Source organism: Micropterus salmoides, unplaced genomic scaffold (genome assembly GCF_014851395.1).
Source record: "Micropterus salmoides isolate LMB-PRFRI ecotype aquatic unplaced genomic scaffold, ASM1485139v1 Ms_hic_scaffold_1, whole genome shotgun sequence".
In the NCBI taxonomy this organism is placed as follows: domain Eukaryota; kingdom Metazoa; phylum Chordata; class Actinopteri; order Centrarchiformes; family Centrarchidae; genus Micropterus; species Micropterus salmoides.
Genome location: NW_024040040.1, coordinates 61,431,661 through 61,445,991, shown reverse-complemented (window position 1 = coordinate 61,445,991; position 14,331 = coordinate 61,431,661). Strand labels below are relative to the sequence as shown.

At 42.9% G+C, this 14,331-nt stretch overlaps 1 pseudogene; it reads right to left on the bottom strand.

The window, feature by feature from the left end:
- Positions 1-2,507: 2,507 nt before the first annotated feature.
- On the bottom strand, positions 2,508-4,443 carry LOC119915257 (annotated as a pseudogene).
- Positions 4,444-14,331: the final 9,888 nt, after the last annotated feature.

The following is a 14,331-nucleotide window of genomic DNA, read 5'->3' as shown; positions in this document are numbered from 1 at the left end:
GGAAAATACACAAAACATTATCGGACAGTCTAGTCAGATATACCACAGTATAGGTTGTTGAGACGTGCACTGTATTTTATAACTATTAACCTGCCATAGGTCACGGAGTAATTAACTGAGAAGGGGAAAAAATGATCGCATAGTGATACAGTTCACCTGTTGCTGGACTTGGTTCTTAGTAGAGCCAAGGAGTGGTGTCTCGGTCGCGCTACAGCTAGCCATCAACATAAAGTTTATCCACTGCGATGACAGCCCGTGATCCTTATCCAAGAAGCTTCTTTCCTATCGGGAACAGGACTCGGCGTCGGTCCAGGATCTCCCGGGGAAACTGGTCATTAACGCTGAAGTTGGTCCCTCTCAGCTCCCTGCCACGGCCTTTAACCAGTTCCTTTTGCTTGAAGTGTTCAAATTTCGCGACGATGGGCCTGGGCATCTGGTTCTCCTGTCGCCGTCCTCCCAGGCGGTGCACCCGGTGGAAGCTGATGTTCTTCACAGTCTCGGCCGGGAGCTTCAGTTGATTTTGGATGAAGCTTTTAATGGTCTCCTCTGGGGCTTCATCCACTGGCTCCGTGATGCCTGAAATGACCAGATTATCCCGCATACTACGAGCCTGGAGATCGATGATCGCTTCTCTAATGTTTTTATTGTCTGCCGAGAGCCCTCCCTCCCTCCCTCCGTGAGGGATTTAATCGAACATTTGAGGACCTTGTTTTCCGCCGCGAGCTCAACCACCTGTTTCTGGCTGAACTCCAGGGATTCCCGCAGAGCCTGAAACTCTTTGTGAAGTACTTCCACCAGAAATAATCGGGCATCAAAGCTAGATAATTTCTTGTCTATTGAATCCTGGATCTCTGTGAAATCTGCGCCTTGTGAGGAGACTGCTCCAGGTGATGCTCCAGGTGAGTCTTCAATGCGATTTCTCTTTGATTTCCCCATGACCACTCGATGAAAATACTGGTCAATGTAAACTTCAAGGTCCTCCAAACAGTCGTCCTTGAGGTCCTCCAGTGCGATTTGACTGCTCTTATTTGTTAATTCGCTTAAAATTGGCGGATTGTTTGTTTTATGAAATGTTGCGCGCTGCCATGTTTGAATTGCACCAAGTCACAAACGCTCACCGTGTCATCTTTATAAAAACATTTTTCAGAGGATATTCATAGTTTCCTGGCTTCCTTCTGCGCATTCTGACCGATGCGCCCAATGACGATAGCTAATGTACTCTTTTGAACCCCTCCTACTTTACACCCCTTATGTTCTCCTAGTAATCAAAGATTGTCTGATTAAAAGAGGATGTTAACTAAAACTAACTATAAAAGCTGTGTATTTGAAACAGGAATTGTGGTGTTTTAAAACTTAAAAGGCAAGACAAAATAATCTGTCTTGGTTCATACAATAACATTTGAGTTTATGTTAAAGTTTTTACACGTACAGTATGTTGCACATTTTTAATTTGTACTGCTGTAAATATGAATCCTGCCATTAAAACTGAATGATAAAGTAGATTTTTACAATACCCATTAACTGTCAGGAGTGTGTGCTGGAGAAGGCTGAACCCAAAAGCAGGACAGAGCCAAGAACCGATACTAGTAAAGGGAGTTTATTGAGACACTCAGAATCTGTTGGGGCGAAGAGTCAGGGAAGACGGTGAGTTGAGACGGAGTTGGCGAAGCAGATGGGCAGGCCGGAGACTGGCAGGCGGGTTCTGAGAAGGTGGAGGAGAGCAAACAAGTGTTAGGAATTGCGAGGGAAAATTCACGAGAAAACTAACTCACAACTAGAGCTGGCCAAGGTGTGTACCACGGGAGATACGCAGACGATCTGGCGAATACTGGCGTGCTGGCCCGGGGTAGATAACTGGTGGCTGAGAGTGCAGGAGCCAGGAAGACCACACCCACCCACCTACAGAAAGACTCTCAGGGAAAGACAGACAGACAGGGACAATAGGGTGGGGAAACGGAGAACAAAAGGTAAACAGAGGAGGGGAACCGCTGGACACAGCATTAACAGTTACAGGTCAAATTAAAATGAATATCTGTATTATAAAACAACAAACAAACCCAAAAAAGCAACTAGATACAAGTTTCAATATAATTTTTAAAAAATCTAATCAAATTCAAATTTGACCAACAAGAAATTCCAAACCTCCCTCCCTGTCCCTCACTGCTCACTCTGCTCATTAAGGCTCCTTTCAAATCTAACAGATAATCCAAAGCTTCTAATCATTATATTGATTAAAGACAAAATGGTGAAACTGATTTAGCAACATCGGACTAAAAGACATGTTTTTCCCTCTTGTAAAGCTTAGGTGATTGACAGTATTTCAAAAACTGGAAATTTGCAGTAATCAGTTTATTAAATCATAAATATAATTACATTTTGAATCCATATTCCACCTTCACTTTCCACTAAATAGCTTTTACATCAGAAAAGAAGTCTGTTTTAAGGTTTGGCATTAGAGTATACTTGCTATTTGTAACAATGGTAGGTCCAGCAGGGTGGTAGAGCTAATTAATCATACTGGAAATTGGTGTTGCACCAATTTAAAGCCAAGTAATGGGAGACATGACATTTGAGACACATCAGTATACAACAAAAACAACAAAGTTTAGCACCATTTCAAGCTATAGTCAGTGGTCAGGAACTCTTAGGAGGAGGTGGTAATCAGCAACCACCTCTGCACTTATTATTCAGCTTTTCCTAATGTGATTTCACATGCTGTTTGATGATTGAATATGATTACCACAATATACTACATTAAAACTAACAAATCTTTTAGGATTTTTGTCAAATTAATTCTGAAGTAATCAAATTCATGGCTCAAGTCAGAGTCTAAAAATGATCAGTCCACTCAATATGATTGACAGGAGAGATGATCAGTGGGTCAGAGTTTTTACCACCATCATTCAGACCAGGGTTGAAGTATGGAAAGAGTTTCTCACTGAAGCAGCAGCCAGTAAAGGAGTAGATAAGAACTGCAGCGTCTACGTCATAAAAGGAGACCAGACCCTCCTCATAATCCACAAACACCCCCACCTTCTGAGGCCGAGACTTCAGAGAGAGACGGACTGGAGGATCAGTCAGAGCTTTGTACTTAATTCTTCTCCTCAACCATATAGTCCAGTAACCCTCATCAGTGGGATGTCTTCTTTCCTGTTGATTGACTCTCTGGCCACTCCTAGATCCCATTCAGTCTTTCCATTAACCTGAACCTCAAAGTAAAATCTGCCTGAAGAGAAACTCGGCTTTCCTAAAACACAGGGGTTGAGAGAAAATCTCTTTGGGTTGTTTGGGAGATTCTTCTGTATATCACCGGGATTCAATTGTTTCCCATCATCAGACAGGATGAGCGTAGGATGTGCTGTATCAGGATCAAGAGTCACATTTATGGCATACTGCTGGACCCTCTTCAGCTCAGCTTCAAGCAGCTTCTTCATCTCTTTACTGAGTTTCTCCTCCAGCTGATTCACAGCTCTCCTTATGGTCCCATCATGTGGTGGATGGATGCTGACCTCTGTCCAGTCCTTCATAGGTGGGGCACCATTCAGGCACTGGACACTCTGGAGAAGATGGAGGTGGTCTTCAGAGCGTGAGAGCTGCTCCACCTCAGTCCTTCTCTTGATCAGCTCAGAGATTTCCTGTTCCAGCTCTTTGATGAAGCCTTCAGCCTGTTGCTCTGTTGTTCTCTGCTTCTCTTCGATGGTGTCGATGAGCTCCTTCAGGCCTCTCTCAACAGACTCCTTCAGAGAAGTGAAGACCTGAACACCTTCTGCTTTCTCTCTGTCTGCATCTTCCTCACTGAGGCCAACCGACTGTTTGATCTCCTGAATCTTCAGTCGTCTCTTCTGGATCATCTGCTGAATTTCAGCCTCTGTCTTCCCCAGCTCGGCCTTTTTTCCTTCATATCCTTCCTTCAGAGGAACAACATCGTGCATCTTGTGGTCTGAAACAGTGCAGAACGTGCAGACACATGTCTGGTCGGTCTTACAGAACAGCTCCAGAGATTTATCGTGCTTCGTACACATCCTGGCTTCCAGGTTCTCCACAGGGTCGATCAGCTGATGTCTTTTCAGGCCTGAAGCTGTCAGATGAGGCTCCAGGCAGGACTTCAGGGCCTTCAGTTTGGTTCCAGTGCAGACGTCACAGGGAACTTCTCCTGGTTTGGACACTTGTTGCTCCAAGCCAAAATATATCTCCTTGCTTCCTGTTGCGCTTCCTCTCTGAACTGAGCAGCCATCTCAGAGATGAAAGTGTTGATGTGCAGCTCAGGTCTTGTGGTAAAAACCTCTTTACACATGGGAAACTTCCATGCGACATTGACATTCCAGTGTTCAGTGATGCAGTTTTTGCAGAAGTTGTGTCCACATGGTATGGTGACAGGATCACATCCAGACAGATGCAGCACAGGAACTGATCTTCAGACAGCAGACAGCTGGCAGCAGCCATATCTACACACCAAGAACAAAAGTGAAAGAGTGAAGAAATTCAAACAGAAATGTTTTGTTTGATAAAACAATAGGGATCTACGGTAGCTGACTTTGCTGTCAGGGAAGTCCCAGATTGAAATCCTGAAGCACAGAATTTGGGTTTCAAATCAGGGAAAAGTTGTAATGTATAGTTAATGCTGTTGCAAAAATATAAACATCAACGGTAGCACAGTAAGTAATATATTGATATATGTATGTATACAATAGTGGGTGACTACATTTGGAAAAAAAACAATCTTCTTAATTTTGAGGAATACACATTTAAATGTTACTATGTAAGTCATGGTATTGCCACATCCTCATACCTAAATAACAAAGTACATTGATTGTAAATTGTCCCAAAATGATGTATATGTTTGCTGGGATGTACAAAATATATTACCTTTAGAAAGTAAAATGGCGTGTATAAGCTTTGGCAAGTACCAGTCCGGCGACAGGCTTGCCGGAAACTCATAAACCCTGCTGGATCGATCAATCATTACAGCTGCAGGTTGTGAGAAATCACTACATTTTCAGAAATATCAAATCCGGCAGGTTGAACTGTAGGAAAATTTATAAAATGATTGTCATCTTGAATTTTCCAATAAACAGCAATCATGTAGCTGCAATGATGTGTTGGAAGAGGCATATTGTCACGATTCTGCCTGTCCTGCGTTTGGGTCCTCATCCTGTTTGCACTCAACCAAATCCTGACAGAATGGACCAACCTAGAATTGATTGACCTAGAATGGACCCAGGGGACATTTTAAAACTGCCTAGCACCTGTAAGGCTTTGGGGGTGCCTAGAGACATGTTGACTGATGCTTTTTTGAGCTACTTTCTGTCAAGAATTTTTGTTTTAAGACTGTATCTGAATTCTGTTTTAAAGTTGTGGTGTCCGAACAATAATGCTGCGATGATGTGTCGAGAAGAAATCTGCTTGACACTGTTCTTGATCATAAAAGTTTATTACATCAAGGAGTTCAGCATCAATTACAAGCTCTGCAGCAGCTTGGAGAGTGACCCAGCCCGATAACCACTCTGTCTCTCTGTACATCAAACACAGCTTATATAGGACATGTTTAGGTATCTGTTAGATACCATAGAAGGGTTTGAGTCTGCTAAATAAAGCTCCAACCCATATAAGGGTACAGTGCTATTCTGAGGTAACAAAACAAGGGGTCAGAGGTCAAATTCTATAGAAGGGTTCAGTCCCTACATAACCACTAATCACTGCTCTCCCCTTAAGAGGTCACTGACCCTCTATCCAGCTGCTACAGTGCTATTTTAAACTGTTATGCGTCAAATGCACATATATTGTACACCACAAAGTCTCTGCATGCGAGTTCCCAGCAGTCTAAGCCTGCTAGCAACCTTCGGCCTTCGACTCAGCAAGCCAGCATCTAAGGACATTCACGGCAGGTCTAAGACACTGGGAAGATGACACTCTTGGACTACTTTGCAATGAAAGCTAGTGAGTCAGAGATGGCACAGACTAGCCTTCCTTTGGATTCCGCTGTCAGATCTCCATCTCCAGAGAACCTATCTGGAGGGCGACATGGATCCCGCCTTCAGAAGGTCCTGAGGGTCTTCACCCTTGGCCTCCAGTGGGTCCGCACCTCTGTCGCAGACCTCTGGCTAGTCTCGCCTTCATCGGCCTCCTGAGGTTCATTATCTTTTCATCTGCCCCCTTCCCGGCCTCTGGAGGGTTTTTGCCCTCACAGTTGGTCAACCACCCAACCTTGTCAGCCTGTGTGACCAGGCCGTCCCCCTGACCTGCTCGGCCTGTTGCGTCTCCCTCCTGAACTGTTTCGCCCTTGTCTGACCCTGGCCTGAGACTGTGTTTGATTTGGTTGCCCTCCTCCTGGCTTGGTTTGGACTATGTGTTTTATTTGGATTCTGGGTTTAGTACTTCTGGGGACATCCCTTGGAGGGGGGTCACTGTCACAATTCTTCCTGTCTGCTCTGTGTTTAGTTTATTTTTCCGCCTGTTTTGCAGTTGTTTGATTACTTGGGGCCTTTCTCATTTCCCAAATATGTGCCTCCTCGCCTCCTCAATCCTCGATCCTTGAGCCTGTGACCTGGAAATCAATTTCAGAGCGCCATCTTGAAGGACATTCCTAAAATGCACCTCGAGGAGCGAGGATTGAGGAGGCTTGCTGGAGGAGCTATTAGCGAGGATACATCAGTGTATCCTTTGCGGAAGTCTTTTCAGTCACTGTGACGTTTAAAAGAGTCGTGACATGCAGCTGGACCAACCCATGGCCGGAGCAGGACTCTACAGGGTTCCTGTTGTATTCATAACTTCATCAGTTAAGCCTATTAAAAATAATCAAATGCGCAGCCAAACTTTCTGCCCTTCACTGTTTGTGTAGGGCCTCATGAAGCGCTGTCCTAACCACATTCTTTAATGTCATTTCACTTTGACATCACTGATGTTGTTATTGTTAAATGTGATGTGTGAATGGGCAGCAGGATCGTAAAAATGAACACTGAATAGCGGCTGGATGAAGCTCCTCTCCAGAGTCGCAGTGCGCATTTACACACGGACCACAGCAACATAAATTAATAATGAAAAATTTCCCGGCACGCCAATAGGATTGGTCAAGATCTAATGTTAATTCATGTTTTGTGTTCTTCTACACATCTAAAAGCTCTCACATGCAGTCCAGGTTCATACATTGAAACTGTTTGGAGTAAATCAGCTGTCCTCCTGACAAATCCTGAGCTCCATCAGAGTCTGAACATGGATTATAGAAACTGGAAGTTTAATTCTGTTTCCTCTGCTTGTCCTGTCAAGTTTAATAATGCAGTTTTTTTTTTGTTTTGTCCTACGATATTTGCTGTGACATTACTGTGGGAATGGAAATGTTTAAATGACTGGCAGCAGCCTCTCCAATCATCAAAGTAAACCGTTAAATATAAAAGTCATAGTGCATCAACATAACACAAGAAAGAAATCACCTGGAAAGCTAAAAGGACCAGTGGAGGTGTGGTAAAATGTCCATGCAGGTTTCATCTCTACATCTGAGAAAATAATTAGTTGGTGGGGGCGGGTTGAGGATTTAGGCATAGGCCTTTATGAGTTCCGTTAAAGTCCGAAATGATCCGTGCATCACACCAATTGAGCTGCTATAATCGTGACAAAACAGTGCACTCAGCTGCTGAAGTCAAATTATTAGGCTGTAATATCAACCAGAGCGTTTAGCACTGATCTGTTTCATGCTTTAATAATAGTACCCACGTAGTCTGCATATACCATTCCAACAGTAGAGTCCTATGGAGACAGTTTTAATTGGGACCATGTGACATAAATGTTATTGTGTCATTTTGTAAAGGGACTGATGATAAAACGCTCATCTCATCAAGCTGAAAATTTTACTGTATTTCTGTGTAGTACATGATAGTAGGCTACTGTAATCTGTGACTGTTTCTCAACAGATGCTATAATGTTTATTGGAACCTCCAGATGTTTGTACATGTTATAATGTTGACAGACATGTTTCTGGATTGTGAAAATATGATCTGTAGCCTTTAGTTCCAAAGGCTGGTCAGCTCGTCTGACAGAGATCACAGCTCTAACAGTGGACAGATGATTCAGCTGTTGAACAGGTCATATTTAAGTGACGTCGCTTTAAAATGAGGTAAGCATCTCATTTTGTTAAATGCCTGTTTCCTTGAAGAAACTAGGGGTTAAGTGTCTTGCTCAGGGATACATTGGATTCAAACCCGGATCTCTCGCACCAAAGGTATGCATCTTATCCACTGCGCTACCACCCACTCACCAGTTGTCTTGAAGTTGATCTTTTCTGTTTTAGCACTTTGTTGTTCTGTCAATCACCCTGTCTGCCTATTTCTTTTCTGATTACCCTGATGTGTCGCACCTGGTGTCTCTCCCTCCTTGCACCTCTACAGTATATAAACCCTGTGTTCAGTTCAGCCTGTGGTGGTCCACTGTAGCTTGTTGGGCTCCAACCTGTCACCTGTGTCAGTTGTACCTGCCTGAAACACTGCCTGTAACCTTGCCTGGCTCTTTGTTGCCTTTAAGTTTGTGTTTAGGATTTTGGTTTGTTTTGGACTTGTTTGTCACACCCTTTGGATTTTCTGTCTGGATATTACTCCTGCACTTTGGATTCTCTTTAAGTGTGCTCGCTTTTCATTAATAAATCTTAAACAGAACCTTTTCTGCTCCTGTGTCCTGCGTTTGGGTCATCAACCTGTTTGCCCTCAACAAAATACTGACACATATACAGAAAAAAAATGCATTATTAAACATTGTGGACATTTTGTCTGTAAAGCTAAAATCAGGGTTCAAGAGGTTAAGTATGTTATGTAAGTCACATGGCATTTAACACGTGGTAAACATTTTGAAATTGTAGTAGTTTGGGATTTAGGAAAAGATTGTGGTTTGGGTTAAATGTGTGTGTGTAAGTCACGTGACGTAAGTCATCTACAAAACGTAATTTAACTTAAAACATGTCAACTTTGACGTCTTTCACAGTGAACTGGAACCTGGTCTCCTGAGGGAAATCCTGAGTTTACTTGACTCATTCATCCATCCACCCCACCACCTCCTTACACATGTCACTTTCACACAGAGATCCCACAATAAATATGGAAAGAATGTCCACCAATATGCCGCATTTATTCATCTATACTAAACAAAATATTCCAGCAATACAACCAGCAGTGAAGAAAAAGACCATTTAGTGTAATACACATAACCATGCCGGCTGTGGCTTTTCACACCGACATTGTTCTGGTTCTGTCACTACCAACATTCTGGGTCAGAGGCGGATCAAATCGGACCCCCCGTTCTGGTACCGTACCTTTCACACAGCGCAGCAAACAGGCATAATTATCCTGGTCAAAAAGTCAGTGTGAAAGCGCCTACAGAATTTCTTGCTCTTTACACTACGTCACATAAGCTGCTGTTATATCACCGTAAAGTGTTCACAAACACAAACACTAGTGCATCTGAATCACTTATGGTATTATATATTTTGGAGTTGTAAAACCTAAGGACAAGAAAATTAACCGAATCAGGCAATTCACAAGTTCCTGTCTTAGAACATCTGACTTTAGTGCTGGTTGATGGAAAAGAGGAAGGATGTGCATATCCAATGTTTCTGTCAGCTGCTTGGCAGAGGACACATAGCAACATTAAAAAAAGGTGTTCAACATTAAAGTGGCTTTTAAACAAATTCTAGCTCATTATTTGGTGTGCTCCCATACGTAACCAAATTACAGGACAGGGTTGCAAGGAAAAATTCAGAGGAGTCCCAATTGTGGCAGATATGTTGCTGAGAAAGGTCAGATGTACTCTTGAATTTTCTTTTAGAGACTTGTCTCGACGTCAGCTCTGCTGCGGTTCTGACAAACTTTCAGTTTAATTTCAGTAATTTTAGTTTAACCCTGCCTCTCCTTGCTGTGACCAGTATAACCCTTGCAGGCAGATTTCCCTGTCAGGCTTATGTACTTCCTAAACAGCAGCAGACAGGATTTGACTGGTGTAGCTTGTTGTGGGCTGTACATATGTGGAGTAGAAGGGCTGCCTGAGAGCCTAATTTCAGGGAAAACAATGGAATTTTCATTCCCTTTCCATTGCTACTCCTCCTATGACTGCAACTCTGTTGCTGATGTTTTGTTGAGTCCATCAGGTAAGATTTTAGTGACATGTTGTTGGCCCAAGATTAATTTTATTTTTGTGGGACCAAACACTAGAGTTGTTGTTTATTCACACTATTCCAAAAACAGGGCAGTTATTACTGTTATATTAGATTATGTTGCGTAACAAGTTACTCAACAAGTATTGACGTTCACCTGCAGTAAGTGTGACAGAGACTGTGACTCCAGATTTGGAGCTCTCCAGCCACCTGCGATGGTGCAGATGGGCGCCCAACTGGAAGCTACACCTTCGTCCCTTGAAGATGGAGGGATGCTAACAACATAACATTACATTTTGAATCCGGTTTTCACCTTAAACATCCTCTATATCTATATTCTATTCTATTTACATCAGAAAAAAAAACATTTTTTACCATGCACAAAAATTATACATCTTCTATTTATCTTCCTAATTGTTGTATTATGTTTTTTGAGGTTTGGCATTACAAGATTATTAATATTTGTAACAAGGGTGGGTCCGTCAGGGTTTGGTATACCAGTCTGCAGCCCAGTAATGGAATAAATGAAATTTGAGACACGTCTGTATACAACAAAAACGCAGTTACAAGCTATAGTCAGTGGTAAGGAACATCAGCATGTGAGAGCTGCACTACCTCAGCAAATGTCTCATTCAGCTTGTCTTAAGGTGGTTTCACACACTGTTTGATAATTCAATCTCCATCCATCCATCGTCAACCGCTTATCCTAAGTACAGGGTCGCGGGGGGCTGGAGCCAATCCCAGCTGACATCGGCCGAAAGGTGGGGTACACCCTGGACAGGTTGCCAGTCCATCGCAGGGCATAATTCAGTATGCTTTATCTCAATATGCTAGACAAAAACAATTTTTAAGTCTCTGAAGTTTTCAAGATCAAATCTTTCAGTAGCCTTTGTTAAATTCATAGTTTATTTACAAATCTTTTTTGATTTTATGATCAAATTCATGGCTCGAGTCAGACTGGAGTCTAAAGTTGATCATTCTACTCAATGTGATTGACAGGAGAGATGATCAGAGGAGCAGAGTTTTTACCACCATCATTCAGACCAGGGTTGAAGTATGGGAAGAGTTTCTCAGTGAAGCAGCAGCCAGTAAAGGAGTAGATAAGAGCTGCAGCATCTACGTCATAAAAGGAGACCAGACCCTCCTCATAATCCACAAACACCCCCACCTTCTGAGGCCGAGACTTCAGAGAGAGAGTCAGTCAGGGTCAGTCAGTCAGAGCTTTGTACTTAACTCTTCTCCTCAACCATATAGTCCAGTAAGCCTTATCAGGGGTCAGTGGGATGTCTTCTTTCCTGTTGGCCACTACTAGATCCCGTTCAGTCTTTCTTTAATCTGAACCTCAAAGTAAAATCTCAAAGAGAAACTCTGTTATCCTAAGACACAGGGATTGAAAGAAAATCTCTCTGGGTTGTTTGGGAGATTTGGGAGATTTGGGAGAGTACATCATCAGGATTAATTTGTTTCCCATTATCAGACAGGATGAGTTTAGGATGTGCTGTATCAGGATCAAGAGTTACATCCACTGCATACTGCTGGACCCTCTTCAGCTCAAATGACTCAAATAATTTCTTCATCTCTTTACCAAGTGTGTCCTCCAGCTGAGACACAGCTCTCTCCACAGTCCCATCATATGATTGACAGACACTGAACTCCAGTACTTCTTCACACAGATCTTCAACATATTACTGGAGCTGTGTGAAGTTCCCTCCTGCTTCAAACGCTCCACAATCATCCCAGTCCCCAAAAAAACCTCCATCTCTGGACTAAATGACTACAGACCTGTCACCCTGACATCTGTAGTCATTAATTCCTTTGAAAGACTGGTGTTGGCCCACCTGAAGGACATTACAGGCCCCTTGTTGGACCCCCTGCAGTTTGCCTACAGGGCTAACAGGTCAGTGGATGACGCTGTCAACTTGGGATTGCCTTACATCGTGCAACACCTCAACTCTCCAGGGACATATTCAATTCAATTCAGTTTTATTTATATAGCGCCAAATCACAACAACAGTTATCTCACAACGCTTTTCATAAAAGAGCAGGTCTAGACCGTACTCTATGATGCTATTTACAGAAGCCCAACAGTTCCCACCAAGAGCAAGCACAAGGCGACAGAGGCAAGGAAATACTTCCTTTAAGAGGCAGAAACCTTGAGCCGGTTGGGGTGAAGGATCCTGTTTGTGGACTTCAGCTCCTGTCAGTGGATCACAAAATTCCTGGCTGACAGGAGCCAGCAGGTGAGACTGGGGAACATCACATCCAGCACCCGGACTATCAGCACTGGTGCCCCCCAGGGGTGTGTGCTCTCCCCACAGCTCTTCTACCTCTACACCAATGACTGCACCTCAGGAGACCCATCTGTCAAACTCCTGAAGTCGCTGGCCTCATCCGGGACGGTGATGAGTCAGCCTACAGACGGGGGGGTTGATCAGCTGGCTCTCTGGTGCGGCCAGAACAACCTGGAGCTTAACACGCTCAAAACTGTGGAGATGATCGTGGACTTCAGGAGGAGCCCCCCCACTCTGCCCCCCATCACCATACTCAACAGCCCTGTATCTGCTGTGGAAACCTTCAGGTTTCTGGGATCCACTATATCCCAGGACCTGAAGTGGGAGCCCAACACTGACACCATCATCAAGAAGGTCCAGCAGAGGATGTACTTCCTGCGCCAGCTCAGGAAGCTCAACCTGCCTAAGGAGCTGCTGATCCACTTCTACACATCCATCATCCAGTCTGTCCTCTGCACGTCCATCACTGTCTAGTTTGGATCTGCCACCAAAAAGGACAGGAGCAGACTACAACGGACAGTCAGGACTGCAGAAAAGATCATCGGTGCCAACCTGCCCTCCATTCAGGACTTATACATTTCCAAAGTCAGGAAACGGGCAGGAAACATAACTGCAGATCCATCTCACCCCCCGACACAATCTGTTCCAGCTCCTCCCCTCTGGTAGGTGCTACAGAGCACTGTACGCCAAAACCAACAGACTTAGGAACAGTTTCTTCCCACAAGCCATCACTCTGATGAACAGCTGATTTCTGACTCAGTCAGGAACAATTCTTGTGCAATAACCCAGTAACTCTGCTACCTGTTTACTGGCTACCACTTACTATTTATTCATCATTCTCTATTTCAGAGCTGTTCATACTGTTCATATTGTATATTGTAAATGCTGTATACCAAATCCACCTACCTCTTGTACATAACACCTGCACATAATACTTATTTATTCCAGCATTTTTTGCACTCATCACACTGTGTACATGTATGCTTGTATGTGTATGTGCACCTGTGTATCACATCCACCTCCGACATGTACATAATAATAACAACAATGGTAATACTCCTTTTCTCCTGCATCCTTTGCACTCTGCTCATTGCACTATTGTCTCAATCTGGCTGTTTTTGTTTATAGTGTGTATATATGTGTTCTCTATACTGTAGCCTGTGTTTGATTATTGTTGTTTTATTGTATTATTGTATAAGTCAGCACATTGTGAGCATTGTACAATCCAGAGTCAAATTCCTCGTATGTGTACACATATCTGGCAATATAACTGATTCTGATTCTGATTCTGATTTTATTAAGTGTATTGTATGACTTTTAAAAAAAGTAATTTAGGATATCTATATGATCATTTTGAACTGGAATGTCTGTTTCAATTCAATTTTATCGATATTATACCAATTCATAATAAAAGTTATCTCATTGCGCATTTTAAATAGACCACATCCTGTCTGAGAAGAGCTGAAGATTTGTGTAAATGCTGGTTGTTGAAACTATAAAAATTATTATATGTATATAATAATATGATATGATTAGTTGTACTCACCAGTGTTTGGCAGAGACTCTGCTGTATTGTTGAGAAAGACCTGATGAGTTTATATTCTTAGTTTCGACTGTAGCTCTGCTGTTGCTCTGACAAACTTTCAGTTTCCTGTTGAGGTTTGTGACTTTTTCACTAGCCAGTCAAGGTTTGATATTTATGGCTTTATAAAAATATGCGTATTTATTTGCATTAGGAAGAATAATGGATCATCAGTAATGGAGATGGAGTCAGGGTTCTCCAGAGCATGAAGGATGACATGTTAATGGCAGCATGGTTTGGATTTTGACAGGTACTACCTTAAACTGGTATTACCCTGTTAAGCCAGTCAGAGCTTTGTAAGTGGATTTCAGAATGGGGATGCCATCTTT